Source organism: Tupaia chinensis, unplaced genomic scaffold (assembly GCF_000334495.1).
Source record: "Tupaia chinensis unplaced genomic scaffold, TupChi_1.0 Scaffold143720_1, whole genome shotgun sequence".
In the NCBI taxonomy this organism is placed as follows: Eukaryota; Metazoa; Chordata; class Mammalia; order Scandentia; family Tupaiidae; genus Tupaia; species Tupaia belangeri.
Genome location: NW_006203569.1, coordinates 642,263 through 664,150, shown reverse-complemented (window position 1 = coordinate 664,150; position 21,888 = coordinate 642,263).

Sequence of the window (21,888 nt, the reverse complement as noted above, 5' to 3'; positions counted from 1 at the left end):
TATATTCTTTTTAAGGTGTTGTTGGATTAGATTAGTTAGTATTTTGTTGACAATTTTTGCATCTATATTCCTCAGGCTATTGGTCTATATTTTTCTGTTTTTGTTCTGTCCTTGTCTGACTTTGATATCAAGGTCATGGTGGCTTCATAAAATTGAATTTGGAAGGGTTATCAACATTTGGATCTTTTGAAATAATTTGAAGAGAATTGATTCTAATAGAATTAGACAGTGAAGCCATCAAGATCTGGAATTTGCTTTGTTGTGAGGCTATTTATTGGTGATTCAAACTCATTACTTTATTGGTCTATTCAGGCTTTCTATTTCTTCCTGATTCAGTCTAAGTATAGAATATGTGTCGAAAACTGTCTGTCTCTTCTAGGTTGTGCAGCTTGTGAGCATATAGTCACTCGTACTTTTTCTAAAGATCTTTTGTATGTTTTTTTATAATTATTGTATTTAACTTTATTTATTTATTTTAATTTGACCAGAGAGAGATAAAGCAAAAAGTGTGTGTGAGAGAGGGAATGTGAGAAAGCAAGCCACCAGGTCCAGGACTTGAACTGTGATGGGCCATGTAGGAGTCCAGCGTCCTTGCCCACTACACCACCTGCCAACCCCAGACCTTCTGTATTTTTGTTATATCTATTTAAATATTCCCTTTTTTATTTCTAATTTTATTTACGTCTTTTATTTTTATAAGTTGCTAGAGCTAGTGGTTTGTCAATTTTATTATCTTATCGAAAAAAAGCTTTGCTTTGTTGATTTTCATATTGTTCTTTTGTTCCCTACTTCATTTATTTCTGCTCTGATTGTTAGTATTTCTTTTCTTCTATGACTTTTGGGTTTCATTTGTTCTTGCTTTTCTAGTTCTTTGAGATGCATTGTTAGACTGTTTATTCATCATTTTCCATATTTTTCTTGTGCTTTCACTTCATGCCAAAGATTTGAGAACATTACATTTTTATTATCAGTAGTTTGAAGATATTTTAAATTTTCACCTAATTTCTTTATTAGTTTTGAAATTGTTCAGAATCATGATGTTTAGTGTCCATATGATATGTATGTTTCCAAAAAGTCTTTTAGTTGTTAGTCTCAAGTTTAATTTCATTGTGGTCAGAGAAGATACTAGATATGATTTCTATCCTTTCAAATATGTAGAAACTTATTTTGTGTCCTATTCCGTGATCAATTGTAGAGAGTGATCCCTGTGCAGTTGAGAAAAAAATGCATATTCTTTATGTTTTGGGTGAAATATTCTATAAATATATGTCAGATTCATGTGTCTTATGGTATCATTTAGCTTTGGTGCCTTTTTGTTTAAATGTTGTCAAGATGACCTATCCAATGACCAAAGGAGGTTATTGAAATCACCAAGAATTATTGTGTTAGAGTATCTCTCTCTTCGGATCTAGAGTCTTTATGTATTTGGGTGATCCAGTGTTGGCTGCATAAATAATTATAATTGTTTTATCTTCTTCTTTAATATTATCTAATGATCTTCTCTGTCTCCTTTTTACAGATTTAAACTTAAAGTATATTTTGTCTGATTTTAGAATTGCTAAACCTACTTTTACTTGGTTTCTGTTTTCATGGAATTTCTTTTCTCAACCTTTCATTTTCAAATGGTGTGTGTCTTTACTGATGAAGTGTGTTCCTTTTAAGCAGCATATAGAGGGCTCCAGTTTTATTATCTATTCAAGCAGACTGTATGTTTTTACTGAGTAGTTTTATTTATTTATATTCAATGATTTTATTGATATGCATGGATTTATACCTGTCATTTTGTTGGTTGATTCCTGGTTGTTTTCTGTTTTCTTCTTTTCTGTTTTCTTCTCTTATTGCTTATCTTGCTATTTGGAGGAGTGTCATAACAGAAGGAATTAAATCGTTTCGGGACCAGCAGTTAGCGTAATGGCTATGTCGCTGAACTCCCATGTAGCTGACCGCGGTTCAGGTCTGGGGCCCGATGGCTTAAACTCATGCCAGGTGCATGTGCGTGCTTGCCCAAGATCCCAAGAGGAGAATGAAGGAGAAGGGATTGTGGCATGGCCATCCCCCTTGGGGGCGATTTTTCACTTTCTCTGGCTCCTTCTGTCTCTCTGGCAAGCACATGTGCCCCATAGCAAAAACAAAACAAAACAAAAATACCTCTCCCCCCAAAAAAGATTTCTTCATTTCTATTTCTTCTAAAAACTAGTATTTTTAAAATTTATAATGCTATAGTGATAAAAGAGAGCATATTCTACAAGAATCATTCAATGGATAGAATGAGTTTCTTTTTTTTTCTTGAGAGTGACAATTTATGTAATGAAATAAGGGACCTGCTTGAGGGAGTTAGTAGAGAATCTGAATATCAGGGGAGAAACAGGATGATTAGTTTTAGTGAGAGATTCTTGTGTAACACCTGTAATAAGAGCTGTACACTGACTCACAAATAACGAATCTATAAAAAATACTTTAAATAGGAGAAGAAAGGAGCACAAAGAAGTTCTCATGGTATATACACTCAAAAGAGATACTAGCTATGGTTGATTTCTGCAAGTAGGAGGGTGAAGGACTATATGGAGTATTCAAGTGATTGGAGAGTAGACTGCTCTCAATCTCGATACACTGGGATCCACACTGAAAGAATGGTTTATTCGAGCAAGTTGAAAGCAAAACTTGGAACTAGAAAGTGAAATATAAGTAACAGTCTGATAAATATCTGATTAATGAGTTAGGTTATGCCAAGATAGTTAAACTGAAGAACTAATGTTCATGGAACTTGTAGCCCAGAGCTTTCTGACGTCAGTGAAGTAATTGTTTAAATTCACTGACATCTTAACCATGGACTTCTAGCTCCCAGAATTGTAGGGGAAAAAATGTCTGTACTTTAAGCCCACCCAGTCTTTTGCGTTTAGTTATGGCCTCCTGACTAGGCGAAGACAGTTATCTACTGAGCATGTTAACCAAGTTAGTCTGTATATGTTTCAAATGAAATCTTATAAAAGATAACTCATCAACCACCCACCTCGTAAATTCTTCTTTCTGTCTCCTCTATCTCAATTATTAGCTTCCAGATTCTCTACAATTTTTAGTCATTTTCAATTTCTCTCTCTTTGTTACCCACTTGATTTAATTATTTACAAAATCCATTGATTTTTGTCTCTCAAATCCTTTTAAATTAGCTTATTTTCCTTGACTCCAGCTCCCTCATTTGTATTTAAAGACTTCACTATTTGTTGTCTAAGATTTTTCTTATTTGATTTCTAATCTCTGTTAAGGTAACTTCATCTTTCACCTTAAATCCAGAGTCATTTTTCTAAAACATCTGATAATCATGTATAAATCACTGATTAAAACACTTTTATTTCTGGCCAGTGTCTAAATTCCTTGATGCAGTATAGGAGAGCCCTCAGCTAAAGAGGTGCCCCATTCTGTGCTACAGAAGAACCTACAGGGATGGGAAGTGATATCCACAGATGAGATGTGAAAGAAGTTCAAAGCAAGGGGTACTGCCTTAGAAGTCCCTTTACTAAGGACCCCATGATGCTGAACTGAGATAGCTCACTCTGTAGCAACAGGAGTGAAGTGAGGGACATTAGAAATTATGTGGCATCTGAATACTATGGGGAATTTCACTTCCAATTTAATGACTTAATGTTTATTACAGGTTATTTCCTGATAATCAGTGAACATACATACCAAAATTGGGCTTGCTTTACAAAAGATGGGTGTAGGCAAATTTTTGAAACATCTCTCTCTCTCTCTGGTATATTAGATATTGATTTGTATTGTATGTCCTGGATTATGATTTATGCTGTCCAGATTTAAATCCTGGCTTCACCATTCGCTGTGTGAACTTAGGCAAGAGACTTTAAACGTTTATTTCTCTATTAAATGGTGATAAGAATAATGTATTTTGATAATAGCAATTTGTCTTACAAAGTTATTGTAAAAGGTTAAATAAGATAAAGTGCTTAGCACAGTGAAACCAAATTACTATAGCAAATTCCTATACTATACTATAGTAGTCAGTTACTGTTTATGTAGGTGTTATTAGGAGCCACAGACAGTATTTTCTAATCATCTTTTAGTAAAAGTGCTACTAAAGGCACTTTAGAATTCAAGGGTTTGGGGCTGGCAGGTGGTGTGGTGGTTAAGACAGCTGGACTCCCACATGGCTGACCACAGTTTGATTCTCAGACCTGGCAGTTTGCTTCCTCACTTTCCTGTTCTCTCTCTTTCTCTGTCTCTCTCTGGTCAAATTAAAAAATAAAATAAAATAAAATAAAATAAAATAAAATAATGACAATGAATAAGATTTTTAAAAAATTCTTTAAAAAAAAAAAAAAAGAAAAGAATTCAAGGGTTTAAGGAACCCAGTTTGAGAAATACTATCCTGAGCTCCAGACTCACTGGCCTCTTCCTTGAATATACCAGACACATTGAATCTCAGGACCTTTCCTCCTTCCTCCTGTATGCTCTGCTGCCAGGTCTGTGATCTTGCCCCTCAATTCATTCAGTCTTTACTTGAGACTCGCTTCTAGGCAAGGCCCACCCTGACCATCACATCTGAACTACACCACCACCCCCACCATCCTAGAACCAAGCCTTTGTGTCCTACTTTCTGAATTACTCCTTTTTTAAAAAATACTTTTTGCTAGCACAGTATTTACTTTACTTACTAAATAAAAGAGATTTTTATTGTCTCTTCCTCTCAATACATGGAGCCAGGGATGTTTGACTATTTTGTTTCCTAGCACTAATAGGTTCTAAGTATTTACTGAATGACTGAATGTATGACATATTGTAACATGTTCAGCATAGTTGTGTACACTCTGTGAACATGATATGCTTATTTAATAGTCTGTTAAAATAAGAATTTATCTCTCTTATTTTACTTATTTTTTAAAATGAAAAAGGTCTGTTAAGTATTGTACTTATAGAAGCAATAGGAAATTTTTGCCAGGGGCCAGCAGATGGTGTAGTGGTTGAGGTACTGGACTCCCACATGGCCAACTGCAGTTTGAGTCCAGGACCTGGTGACTTTTTTTCTAGCTTTCCTTCTCTCTTTCTCTGGTGAATTAAAAAAATGATCATAATTAATAAAATTAAATAATTTTTTTAAAAAATAAATTTTTGCCAAAAAAATGCTTTTAATAAAACCTAAAGTAGAATAATTTTATATCCACAGTATACAATTCTATAAGGAAGGAGGACACTTAAGTGATTAAGAAAATAAAATTATGGAAAAATTGGATTAAATTGCAACATATTATAAGTTTTCAGATACAGCACTGTATCATAAACATTAACCAGAAAAAAAAAACCTACTCAGTGACTGTAATATCTAGCTGCAAACAACTAGGACATTAGAGAGCTCAATTATTCTTTTACTAATTATTTATTTGTCTATTTACTATTGTTGTTAAAAATTAAATACTCTAAATATAAAATTTAAAAAATTAATATTTAGAGTAAAAATAATATAATTTAATAATAATTTAATAAAAGTTATTTAAATTAAAGAGAACACCTGGCTTTCCCTATTATCTTTATTAGGCATTGATATCCCAGAAGCTGGCAACTGCTCTAATTGTGCACATCCATCTTGCCTTCTGCCTAGAAAATATTACTTTCTCATTTGTGTTTATTTCCCTGCATAACTTTTTCATCTCGATAAACTGTGGTTTGGTGGGAAGAATGCTCTGTAGCAAGGGCATGAGTCTCATCTCAGAGGACCAATGGCTTAATGACGTTATAACGAACTAGGGTCTGGTCCTTAATCCAAAAAACTCATCTGTGTAATTGTCAATAAGCCAACAGAGCTAGCCCACTATTTTTGTAGGCAATAGAAACTTATTAAGCAAACCTATTTAAGTAGTTGGAAATGACTATTGACTTAGTTCATTTTTGCATTGCTAACAGAAATCCTAAGACTGGGTGACATTAAGAGAATAGATGCTTCTCTGGAAAACTCATAATTCTGGAGGCTGGAAAGCCCAAAGGCAGGGACCAACAGTTAGCGTAATGGCTATGTCACTGAACTCCCATGTAGTCAACTGCAGTTCGAGTCCCAAACCCGGCGGCTTAAACTCACGCTGGATGTGTGTACGTGTGCCCAAGATCCCGAGAGGAGAATGGAGGAGAAGGGATTGCGGCGTGGCCATCCCCTCTGGGGGTGATTTGTCGCTTTCTGTCTCTCTGTCTTTCTGGCGAGTGCATGCACCCTAAAACAAAAACCTCTCCAAAAAAAAAAAAAAAGAAAGTCCAAAGGCATAGGCCTACAGCATGGTCCAGGGAAGCCCAGAGGATGGCCAGTGTGTGTAGAGAGTAAAACAGCTTTGGGCAATTCTCTATCTCTTTTGTAGCAGTCAGCCCTCGTGAGAATTATCCCCTTCTCCCCAGAGGTAGAACTTACCAGGTGTCACAAGACATCATGATCTGAGACATCACTGATCTATCAGAGAAGTGTTGCCTCCATGATGTAATCACTAATCCAATTGCCACCAACTAGGCCTCACCACCTCCCAACATCAAATTCCAGAACATGACTCTTTGGGAGAAAAACCTTTATCTAAACTGTAACCGATATGAATGTGAATATCTAATCATAATCAAAATTGATACTTCATAAGCTCTGGTTATGTGATTGTCGAGTGAGGGTTAGGCACCCTTCCCATGGACAAGCTCTAGGAGAGCTAAAACTAAAATCAGAGATGTGGAATTTTCACAAATACCAAGTCAGAACAAAGGAATCCAGGTGTCACCCTCAGGAAGGATGACTTGCATCTATCTTCTTCACCATCAGTGTTGTTGCTCTAGCAGCCTTAGTAATGGTTGACCCTATTAGCCATGACCGAATAAACATGAACAACTTCTGGCCCTTTGCATATTATTTTCATTTCTAGACCTCATATCATCATCTCAATGATTATCCTGCCCTCACCCTTGAAGTATGTCTCTAGACAGGTGAAATACAGTTGACTGTTTCAGCTTGCCAAATTACAATCGCACCCCAAGTTCAGGGCCCTTGAAATAACTACTGCAGGATCCTTGCCGTTGGCATCGGCTTGCATCTCATCTCCTTAGTTCCTCACCCTCAGACAAGGTGCACTGCAGGGAAGAACTGTGCAGGTTCAGGAGAGATTTCAGGCCATGGCATCCTGCTGCTATTCATTTGATCTGACTTCTGTATGCTATGCTTAAAGAATTGCCATGGCATTTAGGAGGCTTTCTGAGCAGGGTTTTGTGGACATCTCTTTAAGACACTCTTCTCTGAAGCGAATTGGAGCTATTTTGAATCATGTCTGGACTCCCAAGGCCAAGTTAGGTGTAGTATCATTTGGGGACTATTTTCAGTTGCAATATAGTCAGTCATGCAGCAATTTCTTACCTCATAGTGTAAGTATCAGCCAAGCTCAGTTCCAGATGGTATTTAAAGGGTAACATTTTGAGCTTTTATCTTTTATAGTTCTTACAGGTGAGAGAGTTGGTAAATACAAAGCCTAAGTCTTGCTAGTGACCAAATTGAATTCAGATTAGTTCATACTCAGAAATTTATCAAAAACACATTTTTTTTCTTGCCACCAGAAGAGAGTACAAATGGCAGGAAATGTAAAATTTGTGCATTAGCATGCTTCAGCTCATGGCTTACAGAAAGAAAACTGCCATTGTATTCAGGTCCATGGGAGTTTTACTCAGTTAAGAGTCAGACACTCTATAAAAACCAAAAAAAAGATAAATAGAAAATAATTGCCCTTTAATTGTTCTAGATGTAAAAACAAAACAAAACAACAACAAAAGAATCCTCACTTCCTAAACCATCTTCCTAAGTATGCTCTTAAAAATTAATTTTCAGGCCAGTAGGTGTCATGGTGGTTAAGGCACTAGACTCCCACATGGCTGACTGTGTTTCGAGTCCCAGACTTGGTGGTTTTCTTTTTCACTTTTTTTCTCTGTCTCTGTCTGTCTCTGGTGAGCGCATGTGCCCTATAACAAATTTATAAAATAATAATAATAAATACAAAATTAAATAAATAACTGATTTAAAATTTTTCCAGTTTAGAAAAGTAATAGAAAATTAAATGATTAATTATAAACACTCATTTTTATAAGATTACTCAAAGGTTATGTGACACCCCCCCCCTTTTAACTTTATTTATTTATTCCATGAATGACAGAGAGAGAGAGACAGCATACCCAACAGGGTCTCAATGTAGCTATCCACGCCCAGCCTTCAGCTAGATCCAGTCCACGGGCACTTGCATGCCTGGAATTCTCTGGACTTGAACAAAGAGACTTCTTACATGGGATTGCCTTGCAGAGCATCATGCTTTACCACTGCACCACCAACTGGCTCTGTTTGCCCCTTTAAAAAAAATCTTAATCTCAAAAGTGAGTAACTGAGCCTAGAAACCAAGATACTGTCTTATAGCATCTTTGATATGTGCTTTCTCCTTAAAATGAAAGATTTCTTGGAAATCTTTCTATTCTGAGTTCTAATGTTTTGTAATCACACTTCTCTTTCTCAAAATACACTTTAGAACAATCCTATTTTTTAAATTTTGTTTGATAGCAATGACTAAGTTTTATTTTGCAAAATAAATATGCAGATTTTAAAAATTTAAGTGTTGTGCCTAAAGCCAGAATTCATTTAAGTAAAAAGAAAATAGAATTAAATATAAAAAAGAAAGATACACACACATACACACACACACACACACACACACACACACACACACATATGTGTGTTTACTTAAATTTAAAAGGTAGCCAGAAAGATGTGATCCTTCTATTGGTTCACTTGACTTTTAGCCTAAGATTTGGAAACTAAATATTATGTTCAGCATTTGGAATGCAATTTACTAGGTGCTTTTGTTCACTGTGTTTATTTAGATATTTCTATTTTTGGCTTGTTTCCTATCATCTTATTCAAAATAGTTTGAGGGCTGAGTCACTGGTCTTGTGTGAATTATATCAGTTTAACATGTGTGCAAAATAGCACCCTTTTGATGTGTATTAGCCCCAAATCACGTTTTCCCTCCTCTTGCTAGTTTCTTTGGACTTTTGTTTAGTTAATAGGTTTTAAATTACAAAATCACAGCAGCTCCAGAAAAATATACAAGATGGAATTTAAGAATTGCTCCTTTATGTCATTCGGTAAGATGCTAGTTAAAATATTTAAGGGAAGAAGAAGGAGGAGACATTGACAAGAAAACTGTGACACACGTGTGAAGCATTCCTATCCTCTCCGGCTGACAATGCCTCCATTCATTTCTCTAGGCTCTGGGGAATAGTCTTCCTTTCTTCAGGAGTGTGGGTTGGCCAGAGGAAAAAAGAGAGAGAAGGGCAACAGAGTCCTCTCTAAATCATCAGATACCTTTTCAGCTGGCAGACTGACTCATTTTCGAGGCATACCTTAAAAGCAGTAAAGCTGAAATAGGTTCTTTCTAAATAACACATGGTGATTCCTTTGCTAGTAAAATCTTTTGTCTATTCTTGACACTGGAAAACAAGGCAATTTGTAAAGAATTCACTGGATGTTTTAATTTTCTTTTTCTCCTCTGATGTATTACATATCTAATTTCATAAAAAATCAACATGTATCTCTCAATAAACTAAATTTTCAGCAGCATTTTTAAAATCTCTAAAAGCCATGCCAGCCAGTGGCAGGCAACTGGATCTCACTTGGCCTATTGCATGGTTTGAGTGGTGAAAAAGAACCCTGTGGCTTGAAAAACACATGTGGTGTTTGTGTGCATTGTGTGCCCAAAATCCTGAGAGGAGAATGGATGGATTGTGATGTGGCCATCATTCTGGGGGAGGGGATTTTGCACTTTTTCTTTCTCTCTGGCAAGTACACACACCCTATAGCAAAAAATTAATTAATTAAATTAAATCCTGTAAGCCCTAGAGCAAGCAGATTGCCCCTCTACAAAATGATGTTTCTTGTAGTTCTGCACTGTAATGTTTCTGCCTGTACTATCACATAGCTATCAGAGAACAGAAGCCAGATATGTGTTAAATTAGGTTGATATTTACCTAACAATGATAAATAATACTTCTTGTGCTATGAAAAATAGTCTGTAGATTGAGTTAATGGTATATGACATCATGCTCAATAAAATCTGTGGACTCTTGCTTTGTTTTATTTATAGCATCTCTCTCCAGCTGTACTGTAAACTCTTTAAAGGAAGGGGGCAGTTCACTTTGTATCACTCATGGTACTCAATATAAGGTCTCTTTGTTATAAAATCTTAGTGAATATATACCAAAAGAAGAAGTAACATGATAGGATCCCTGCGGTAGATTTCTTGAGACCTTTTCTATAGGGTCTGCAAATAAACTTGGAATTTAGAAATCTAACAAAATACTTAAGACTTTCAAATAAAAATTTCTAACAATTGAATGCCAGTAAAAAATACCAAAGGAAGTATATATAATGGTTTTTTAAGAACAGATAAATGTGGTCTCATTATTGAAAAATTTGGCAATAGTTTTTCTTCAAAACATAGAAAGGATTAGAGCATAATCATCTTGGTCACTAATTGGTTTTGCAAAAATGTCTTCTTTCATTTAATAACTCATCTACATGAAAACGTGGTGAACCATAAAGGGTTCATTTCCTTGAAAAAGTGTATAGACAAACCCCTTGCAGTTTTGTTTGGGTGATGTTCAAAGCCAAACACTAAACCTTTCCCAGAACTTGAAACAAATGTTAGTGCTACCACAAACCCAAGTGGGAAACTCCACGGAGACTTTGTTTCCTTTATATTCTTTATTTTTGTATCTGTGCATCTCAGCCCTTTATCCAGCTTTCTCAGGGATGTGCTTAGCTCTGTACAGCAACATCTCAGGGACCCGGACAGCAACTTTTGGCAAGTTCATAATCTGATACTGCTCATGTAGGACTCCTTCTCATAAGTGGACAGAAAGACTTAGTCTTTAACCACTTGAATAGCTACAAGAAAATACTAGAAATTGGGTAGCTTATAAATAAATGATTAAAAAGAACCCTGTGGCTTGAAAAACACATGTGGTGTTTGTGTGCATTGTGTGCCCAAAATCCTGAGAGGAGAATGGATGGATTGTGATGTGGCCATCATTCTGGGGGAGGGGATTTTGCACTTTTTCTTTCTCTCTGGCAAGTACACACACCCTATAGCAAAAAATTAATTAATTAAATTAAATCCTGTAAGCCCTAGAGCAAGCAGATTGCCCCTCTACAAAATGATGTTTCTTGTAGTTCTGCACTGTAATGTTTCTGCCTGTACTATCACATAGCTATCAGAGAACAGAAGCCAGATATGTGTTAAATTAGGTTGATATTTACCTAACAATGATAAATAATACTTCTTGTGCTATGAAAAATAGTCTGTAGATTGAGTTAATGGTATATGACATCATGCTCAATAAAATCTGTGGACTCTTGCTTTGTTTTATTTATAGCATCTCTCTCCAGCTGTACTGTAAACTCTTTAAAGGAAGGGGGCAGTTCACTTTGTATCACTCATGGTACTCAATATAAGGTCTCTTTGTTATAAAATCTTAATGAATATATACCAAAAGAAGAAGTAACATGATAGGATCCCTGCGGTAGATTTCTTGAGACCTTTTCTATAGGGTCTGCAAATAAACTTGGAATTTAGAAATCTAACAAAATACTTAAGACTTTCAAATAAAAATTTCTAACAATTGAATGCCAGTAAAAAATACCAAAGGAAGTATATATAATGGTTTTTTAAGAACAGATAAATGTGGTCTCATTATTGAAAAATTTGGCAATAGTTTTTCTTCAAAACATAGAAAGGATTAGAGCATAATCATCTTGGTCACTAATTGGTTTTGCAAAAATGTCTTCTTTCATTTAATAACTCATCTACATGAAAACGTGGTGAACCATAAAGGGTTCATTTCCTTGAAAAAGTGTATAGACAAACCCCTTGCAGTTTTGTTTGGGTGATGTTCAAAGCCAAACACTAAACCTTTCCCAGAACTTGAAACAAATGTTAGTGCTACCACAAACCCAAGTGGGAAACTCCACGGAGACTTTGTTTCCTTTATATTCTTTATTTTTGTATCTGTGCATCTCAGCCCTTTATCCAGCTTTCTCAGGGATGTGCTTAGCTCTGTACAGCAACATCTCAGGGACCCGGACAGCAACTTTTGGCAAGTTCATAATCTGATACTGCTCATGTAGGACTCCTTCTCATAAGTGGACAGAAAGACTTAGTCTTTAACCACTTGAATAGCTACAAGAAAATACTAGAAATTGGGTAGCTTATAAATAAATGAAATTGATTTGGATAGTTCTGGAGACTGGGAAGTTCAAGATCAAGGTGCTGTCAGATTTGGTATCTGGTGACAGCCTATCTCCTGATACATAGATGGTACCTTTTTCTGTGTTCTCATGTAATGACAGGGCCTAGCTAGCTGTCTGGGTTCTCTTTCATGAGGACACAATCCACTGATGAGGGCTCAGCCTTTACAATTTAATTGTCTCCCCAGATATCCCACTCTTAATGCCATTATTTTGGAAATTGGGATTTCAATATTTAAATTTTAGTGAAGTGAAAACATTCAGACCATAGCAGACTTCTGATGGGATGATTCAGAGGGAAACTAAAATTCACAAAGACCCAATTTTCTTATCTTTCCCAAGGTCCAGAAAGCTTTTGTTGGAGAGCTGAATCTTTGATAGTCTTCCTGAGTTGATAATTGAATGGAATGAATGTCAGATAAGAAATATGAATATTAATCTAAGAATGACTTATTCCTACATGTCTTATTAATATTTCTAATATTCAAAAATGACAGATAAATGAGACTCAACACACATATATCTCTACAGGTGTGGCAAGGACAGCTAGCTGACCATTGAATTGTCACACACCCCTGTCACCATATTGAGTTGTCACAGAGGAGGAACTTTCCAGCCAGGTACCACACTTTCTAATCTCCTTGTATATAATTGGTATTTCGGCTCTAGCCCAAGGAAATATGATCAGAAGTGATAGATGCCTTTCTGGAAAGTGATGAAGAGACAGGTGTATCTTTTCTAGATTCCTTCCCTGTTTTTCTGAATGAGGAGGACTCCATGATCCTTCAACAGAGTGTAGTCACAGACGGAAGGAGTCCAAGTCTCAGAACAATAATGTTGGGAGTGGGTAGACTGACAATGTCTATGTCAGTCCACATTATGACCATGAAGGAAATGTGTCAGATCAATGGAATTTGAGCGCTTAACCTGTTTTGGCAGCTAGCATTCTTCAACAAATATTAGAGGTAAATAAAAATGTCATGAAGGTCATTGTAAAGTGTCAAATTTGTTCCTATTCTCTATGTTAAAATTTCAGAATTTAGAGACCAGCAGAAACGTAATGGTTATGTTGGTGGACCCCCACGTAGGTGGCCACAGTTCGAGTCCTGGACTCAGTAGCTTAAAACTCACACCAGGTACATGTGAATGTGTAGTCAAAATCTAAGAGGAGAATGGAGGAGAAGGGACCATGGCATGGCCATCCTCCCTGAGGGGTGATTTCTCACTCTCTGTTTCTCTGTCTCTTGGGTGAGTACGTGCACTTTATAGAAAAAAAACTCTTAAGAAAAAAATTAAAGTTCAGAATTTAAACAGTGAAGGCAGGTTTTGCAAGTCATATTTAAACTGCAGGATTTCTAGACAAGAGAAGGCGCTTAAGCTCCCCGAGTGCTGATTCCTCTCCACTCTTTCTAAGAAAATAGTTTTCTTAGATATCATGAAGCCCATTGTAGATGCTCATCTTTCCTCAATCCCTGGTCCCTCTTCTACCCATTTTTCCACCCAATTCCTATCTTCTCTGTGAAAATTTAACTTAGCACAAAAGTGATCCTTCTTTTATTTATTTATTTGCGCTCATAGAAATTAAAATCGGTAGTAGTTTTATTTTCTGCCTGATATACTGCTTACCGGGCGCACTCACAATAGTGCATTATTTTTAATGAATAAATGCATCCCTTCTCTAAATTATGTCAGAGGGGAAGAGTAAAATATTTTTTAAATAATTGTATCAGGACATTAGAAGTTGGCACACTTATCTTTTTTCTATAGGCAGATGATGACAAGGGGGAAAATGTCCTAGACCTATTATACTCCACTGTGATATTGACATCATTTGTAGAGCGCCTTTAGTAGAGTTCTGGGAAATAGCTGTCTCTGAGCCTTTTAAGTTCTTACAAAAGATTAAGACTTTATCAGCAGAAAATTGTAAAATTGTTCATGAGAAGTATGGGCCTCACTTGTAATTTTGTCTATGCAGAACACCTAATGACAGTTATCTTCCATATTTAAAAATATATTTTTTAACTAATTTAGTCCTTGGCATCATTCTTCTTGGGCCAGTGAGTGTTAAATGTGGTACCATTAGAACAGCAAGTTTTATGTGTTGATCCCACCTAAAAGCTGTAATCAGATTTCTCCCACTCAGTGCCAACCATGTGGTCAATCCCAGCCTCTTCCTTGGATGTGACCTAGATTTCAATAGGCAAAATGTATGTGAATGCTTCATATCCTGTTGCCTAATTCTGAGTGGCCAGTCATTGTCAACTGTGCAGAAAGGACCTTAGAGATTTTACACTGAATTCAAGAAATTCTCAGATATGTTTTCTAAAAAGAGGTAAACCCTTCCCTGGGTACACACATACAAATCATAACTTAAGAGGCCTACGTAACGCTTGTGTTTAGATAATTTGGAGAGAGTCCAACATGAATAAAGCCGTGGAAGATGACATTTTTAAACATTCATTCCTTCATTCCATGAAAGAGACAGAGAGAGAGGAACATCCCCCACAGGCTTTTACACAGCAATCTACTTCCAGTCCCAGATGGCCAGATCATGGGCACAGGCACACATACGCAGTGTGCCCGGAGAGGCCCCAGCACACAATCTCAGAACGTTCCCACATAGATTCAGTTGCACAACCACCTGAGCCATTTGGAAGAGAAACTGTGAAGAGATTTAAGTATCTCTGACTTGTGTTGCGAAAGAAGAATTGTGAATCTTCTTCCAAGCACTTTAATCCAATTATTTCAAATGTGTTATGGAATGAAAGCTTGAATTATTATCCTATCTCTAAAGATTTATTGGCAGCATTTGTAAAAATGTGCATAATATCTGGTGTTCTTTCCTCTCACATATTAAGCTTCTGATTAACATATGTTAATAATGCACTATTGGTGAACTGTCTTGACTCTCAGTAAAGCATGAAATATTGAGTATAAAAGTACAAACCAAATTAATGTTTCCTGTCTCCAAATAAGTTTTTCATCTAGATTATTTTTAATTACATAAATGGATTGTATCCTGCTAGAAAGAGCTAGTGGTTTCAAAGAATTCTGCAATGTCTAAGTTATTTCAAAATACAATAGGAATAAGCAAAATAAAAAGAAAGTTTGTACTTCATGCAAAAACTTTTAAAAAAGATTTATTATGCCAATGCAGAGTGAAATAAGTCTGAAAAATATTGACACCAAGGTTAATTTTAATATATAATAAGTACATTAAAACAGAATTTGGAAAAGATATGATTTTTCAGCCACTTTTATAGCATAATCGCATAATAACAATAAAATACTAAAATGAGGTAAATTGTTACAAAGAAAGGAGGCCATATTAAAGATAGTAAGTGAATTTACTCATCATTTATTATATCATCCTGTTTGCATTGCTACATTTGAGACTGTGTCAGCACTTCCATTATAAGCCCGTATTTTGAGGAATTTGGAATTTAGCCAATAAGAGATCATTCTGAACTCAAAGTTGGCACTGAAAATTTCCTCCCATGAGCAAAAGTTGTTTTCATTATTTCTTCTTCATCGTTGTCTTTTTTCTTGCCTCTTTACAGAATTCCATTAAACTTCATCTGGTTGCTTTTAAGCTTGGATATCTGAAGTTCAGTGTAAGAGAGCCAGCCTAGTGGTTTGAAGACAATACATCTTTTGTCCATCTGGGTAGAATTTCTATTTGGTATTTTGTATGAAAGAACCGTAGTAGTCAGTTGGGAGTATTTTCAGAAAGAGTAAAAACTAATTTTAAAAGTTTTCTTAGTCATTACTTCTAGTAATGAAGTTATAAGGAATTAAATGAGAGTGAGAAAGGAGGTATTTACATTATTGCACACATTAATTTATAGCTGTTTATAAAAATTGTTTCTTTTTTGTAGTACATATTCATGTTTCCATAGCCTTTTATTTTATAGCTTGATTGGTATATAATTTACATACAGTAAAATTAACTCATGGGCCCAATCACAGTGGTATAAGAAACAGAGCAGCTGCTTCATGAGGTTAGGGTCATGTTGGAGGCCCAGGTTTGGTTCCCAGACCAATCTAAGAAGGCTGCATTTGGTAATGTTCACCTATGAACAGAGCGGGAGAATTGAGACATAGCAAGATCCTATCAAAAATACCTCCTTTTGGTCCAGACTGGTGTCAGTCTTCAGCAAACTGAATTGTAGGGCTGGATGCCACAAAGCTGACTGCAGATGCAGATCTCTGGGTTGGTCCAAAAACATACCAGCCTATGAGTACATGTCCAATAAGTGAGTACAAATTAAATCCAAAATTAGTTGAGGGAAAGAAATAATGAAGATCAGAACAGAAATAGAGACCCAAAAAAAAAAAAATACACAACGATCAGTAAAACAAATTGTTGGTTTTGAACAGAGAAACAAAATCAACAAACCTGTAGCTAGGCTAGCTAAGAAAAAAAGGAGGAAAGACAGAAATAAATAAAAACAGAAATGAAAAAGGAGATATCACAACTGATAGCACAATAATACCAAAAAATCATAAAAGACTATTACAAACAGCTATACTACAACAAATTAGAAAGCCTAGAGGAAATTAGCAAATTCCTGAATTCATACAACCTACCAAGATTGAATCAGGAACAAATGGAAAACCTTAACAGACCAATAACAATAATGAAATTGAATCAGTAATAAAAAAGTCTCCCATTAAAGAAAAGTTCGGGACTAGGTAGCTTCACTGCTTAATTCTTAAACATTTTTAAAGAGGAATTAATACCAGTTCTCAAACTATTCCAAGAAACTGAAGTAAATGCCATTCTCTCAAGCTAGTATTATCCTGATATCAAAATCAAAGAAACAACAATTAAAAACAACAGACTAATATCCATAATGAACCTAGATACAAAAATTCTCAACATATATTAATAAACTAAATCCAACAGCACGTCAAAAAGATTATATACCATGATCGAATGGTATTTACTCCAGATATGCAAGGACGGTTCAACATATGCAAATCAATAAACATGCAACATCACATCAACAGAGTGAAAAGCAAAAATTATACAATCATCTCAATAGATAAAGAAAAAGTGTTTGATAAAATATATCTGTTTTAAAATTTTGCTATAGGGTGTATGTGTTCACTGGAGAGAGACAGAGAAAGGGAAAGTGAAAAATTGCACCCAGAGGATGGCCATGTTTCAATCCCTTCTCCTCCATTCTCCTCTCTGGATTTTGGGCATGCATACTCACTCATGTGGCATGATTTTTAAGCCGCCACATACTGGGACTTAAACTGCACAATCAACCATGTAGAGTCCAGCCACCTTAACCACCATGCTACTGGCTGGCCCTAACATCTCTTAATAAAATACACTTTCAACACACTTGGTAAGGAAAGAATGTACCTTAACACAATAAAGGTTATAAATGGCAAACTCGTAGCTAACATAAAGAGTGAGGGAAAGTTGAAAGCTTTTCCTCTAAGAAGTGAAATAATAAAGATAAGTTTACTTGTACAACTATTAGTCAACATAGTACTGGGAGTCCTAGCTAGAGCAATTAGGCAAGAGAAGGTAATAAAGGGCACCCAAATCAGAATAGAGGAAGTCAAATTGTTCCTGACACAATTTATATAGAAAAAAATAATCTAAAGACTTCACCAAGGAACTCTTAGAAGTCATAAATGAATTTAGTAAAGTTGCAGCATATAAAATTAACATACAGAAATTAATAGCATTTTTGTACACCATTAACAAACCAGCTGATAATGGACTTTTAATTAAAATTACAAATAAATCTTATTTATAATAGCTACCCAAACCACCCAAAAGTAAGAATAAATTTAACTAATAAGATGACAAATATATATATAATGAAAACTACAAAATACTGATGAAATAAATGTAAGATACAGAAGTGGGAAGATATCTCATGTTCAAAAAGTAATTTTGTCAAAATGCCCATAATATCCAAAAGTATCTACAGGTTCAATTCCTGCCAAAATACCAATGACATTCTTCACAGAAATTTGAAAAAAAAAAACAAATATAATACTTGTATTGCCATAAAAGATCCTGGATAGCCAAAACAATTTTGAACAAAAGGAACAAAATTAGAGACATCACACTACCTGACTGAAAGATATACTACATAGTTATAGTGACTAAAACAGCGTATAAACAGGCACAAAGAACAGTGGAACAAAATAGAGAACTCATAAAAAAAACCCTATGTATATATAGCCAATTGATTTATAACAAAGTGACAGGAACATTCATTAGGAAAATGACAATATTTTCAATAATTGGTGCTGGGAAATAGGGTATTCATATACAGAAGAATTAAACTAGATGCTTGTCTCTCATCACAAACAATAATTCAAAATGAATAAAAAACTTAAATGTAAGGCCTGAAACAATAAAACTACTAAAGGAAAGCATAAGGAAAATGCTTCAGTACTTTGACTTGGGCAAAGAATTTTTAAATAAGATTTTAAAAGCACAGGCGGGGCCAGCAGGTGGTATGGTGGTTAAGGCACTGGATTCCCACATGGCCTGCTGTGATTTAAGCCCTGTACCTGGCAGCTTGGTTTCTCACTTTCTCTCTCTCTCTCTCTCTGTATTTCTCTGGTGAATGCAAATGCCTTAATAAATAAAATTAGATAAATAATTCTTTAAAAATACAGGCAACAAAGGCAAAGCAAAAATAGATAAAAATAAATAAACAAAAAGCTTAAGCACAGCAAATGAAACAATTAGCACAGTAAAGAGACAACCTACATGTGGGAGAAAAATATTTTGCAAACTATACATTTAACAAAGAATTAATAACCAGAATATACAAGGGACTCAAACAATTTAACAATAATAATAAAATTTGACTTTTAAAAAATGGGCAAATTATCTGAATAGCCATTTCTCCTAAGAAAATATATAATGATCAACCATTACATGAAAAAATAACTAATAGCTCTAATCATGAAGTAAATGCAAGTCAAAACCACAATGAAGGGCTAGGTGGTGGTGTCTCAGTAAAATATCACACTCTGCAAGACTAACTTCTGTGGGACAGGTTTAGGTTTGCCTCTAAGGACCTCCTTAAGTATACCAGACATACACATGCTCATTTTTTTTGCGGCTAGCCAAAGGTAGGAGTAAATTGTGGCATCGAGAAAATTTTGAGGGGTTCTCTCTTTCTATTTGTCTTTCTCATTCATGTGCAAAATAAACTTTAAAAAGCCCACAATGAAACAATGAAATATTATCTCACTTCAGGTAGGATGGCTATAATAAAAAAAGTTATATTTTTTGTTTTTTAGGTTTTTTTTTTTTTTTTACAAGGGGCTTTTTGTGCTCATCAGAAAGAGAGAGGGAAAGTGAAATATTACCCTCCTGCCCAGCGGGGATGGCCATGAGACAGACCCTTCTCTTTCATTCTCCTCTTGGGATTTGGGGCATCCATGCACATGCCCCTGGCATGTTTTTCAGGCCATTGGATCCAAGACTCAAACCAGGGGTCAGTCATGTGGGATCAGCATCTTAACCACCATACTTCCTGCTGGCTCAATCAAAAAGATTTTTAAAATATGGACTGGATGGTGGCACAGTGGTAAAATGTAATGTTCTGTGAGACTGACCCACATGGGAAGTTTCCAGGTTCACATTAGATACCTCCTTAAGTATGCAAGGCCTGCATGTGTCCTCGATCTTAGGCTGGCTGAAGCTAGAAGTGGATTGTGGCATCAAAACCTTCTTGAGGATTTTTTTCTCTCTCTCCCTCTCTTGCTTGTGAAAGAAAATGGATAAAAAAAAAAAAAAAAGACTAAAAAATAACAAACATCAATGAGGATGTACAGAAAAGGAACTTTTTTACACTGTTTATGGGAATGTAGATTAGTATGGCCATTATAGAAAACAGTATGGAGGTTCCTCAGAATGTAAAAATACAACTTCCATATATGATCTAGCAATCATACTATTAGGCATATAGCAAAAGGAAAGTAAATTAGCATGTCATTGAGGTAAATAACTCTTTTCTAAAATATATAATGAAATTTTATAACTTAATAAAAAGATACTCAATAAAACTGGAAGAAAATAGATCTGAAAAATGAACTCACCCAAGAAAATACACAAAAGCCCAAAAAGCACAGTGAGATATCAGTTTATGCTCACTAGAATAACAAAACAAAACAAAAAGCAAAATCCTGTCTTAGTGATGTGGAGAAACTGAAGCTCATCATTATTAGTGGAAGTGCAAAATAGCATAACCACTATGGAAAACAGTTTGAAAGTTCCATATAAGTTGAACATACTCTTCTCATAAGACCTACAATCCTACTATTAGGTATTTAGCTTCTCCGCCTCCCCAAAAAAGTTTCTTCGATAATGACCAATACATAAGCATGTATGGTGCTTTTCATAGTAGTCTCAAACTGGAAAGAATCCCAAAGTATGTGACTTATTAATGTATTAACAGATTGTGGTACACCCATACAATAGAACACTGCTCGACAATAAAAAAGTAGACTGCTGCTACACACATTTGAGGGGTGACCCCAAACACATTATGCTATGTGAAACACCTTAGACATAGATACAAGATACATAGATACATGGCATTACATCTAGTGTGACTTCATTTAATTAAAAAATCTAGAAAGAGCAACTCTGTAGTGTCGAATGAATAGCTTCCTGGAGCTGGCGTGAGGTTGAAGATGGAACATTCCAAGTGGAATAAAAGAACTCTTTGTTGTGATAAACTTGTTTGAAATTTAATCATGGTTGGTGGTAATTGAATGACTATGAATATTTCCCACTTAAAAAGAGTTTTGTTATTTTTTTTTCATGAGAGAGAAAGAGGATAGAGGGAGGAAGAGAGAGAGAATGGAGTGTTTTAGAATATTCTGTTTATGATAGAGAACATACGCATATGCACAAAAGAGAAGAGGAGAGAGAGGGAGAGAGAAAGATGAAGCACCCTCCACAGGGTCCCATCACACCATGATCCCCTTTTCTCCAGTCCTCTAGTTTATACACATATTTCTAATAACTACTTTATGGTTTTTGCTAAATCTAACATATGGTCCAAGTTGGAGTCAATTTCTGTTTAGTGTTTTTTTAAATGAATATGAATCCTATTTATTATTTTTCTTTGATTGTCTAGTAATTTATGGATATGGTAGATAATGTAGCAATTCTGAATTCTGTTTTATATTTTAGGGCTGTTGTTTTGCTTTGCTTTGTAGACAATTAAATGCCTGGCAATTTGCCCCAAATGAAATCTGTCTTTCTCAAGATGTGCAGCAGCTGATGTCTTTGCTATTTATTTATTTCCTTTTATTTTTAACATAGCTTCTTAAGTTTCTCCCCTATACCTGTGTGATTTGGTGGTGTGTCAGTTAATGTTGGGCATAGATTATGCTCAAACCTGTGCAGTTTCCATCCTTGTCTTTAAGTTGTGTGTAGGCTGAGAACACACTGAAAGGCACAGCATATTCTTAGGTATTCCCAGGCTCTAGTTTTTCTCAGGCAACTATAGTTTAACAGTCAGTCATGTGTATATGAGAAATCTACTATCTTAGCTCTTTTGCACCTCTCTGACTTCTAAAAT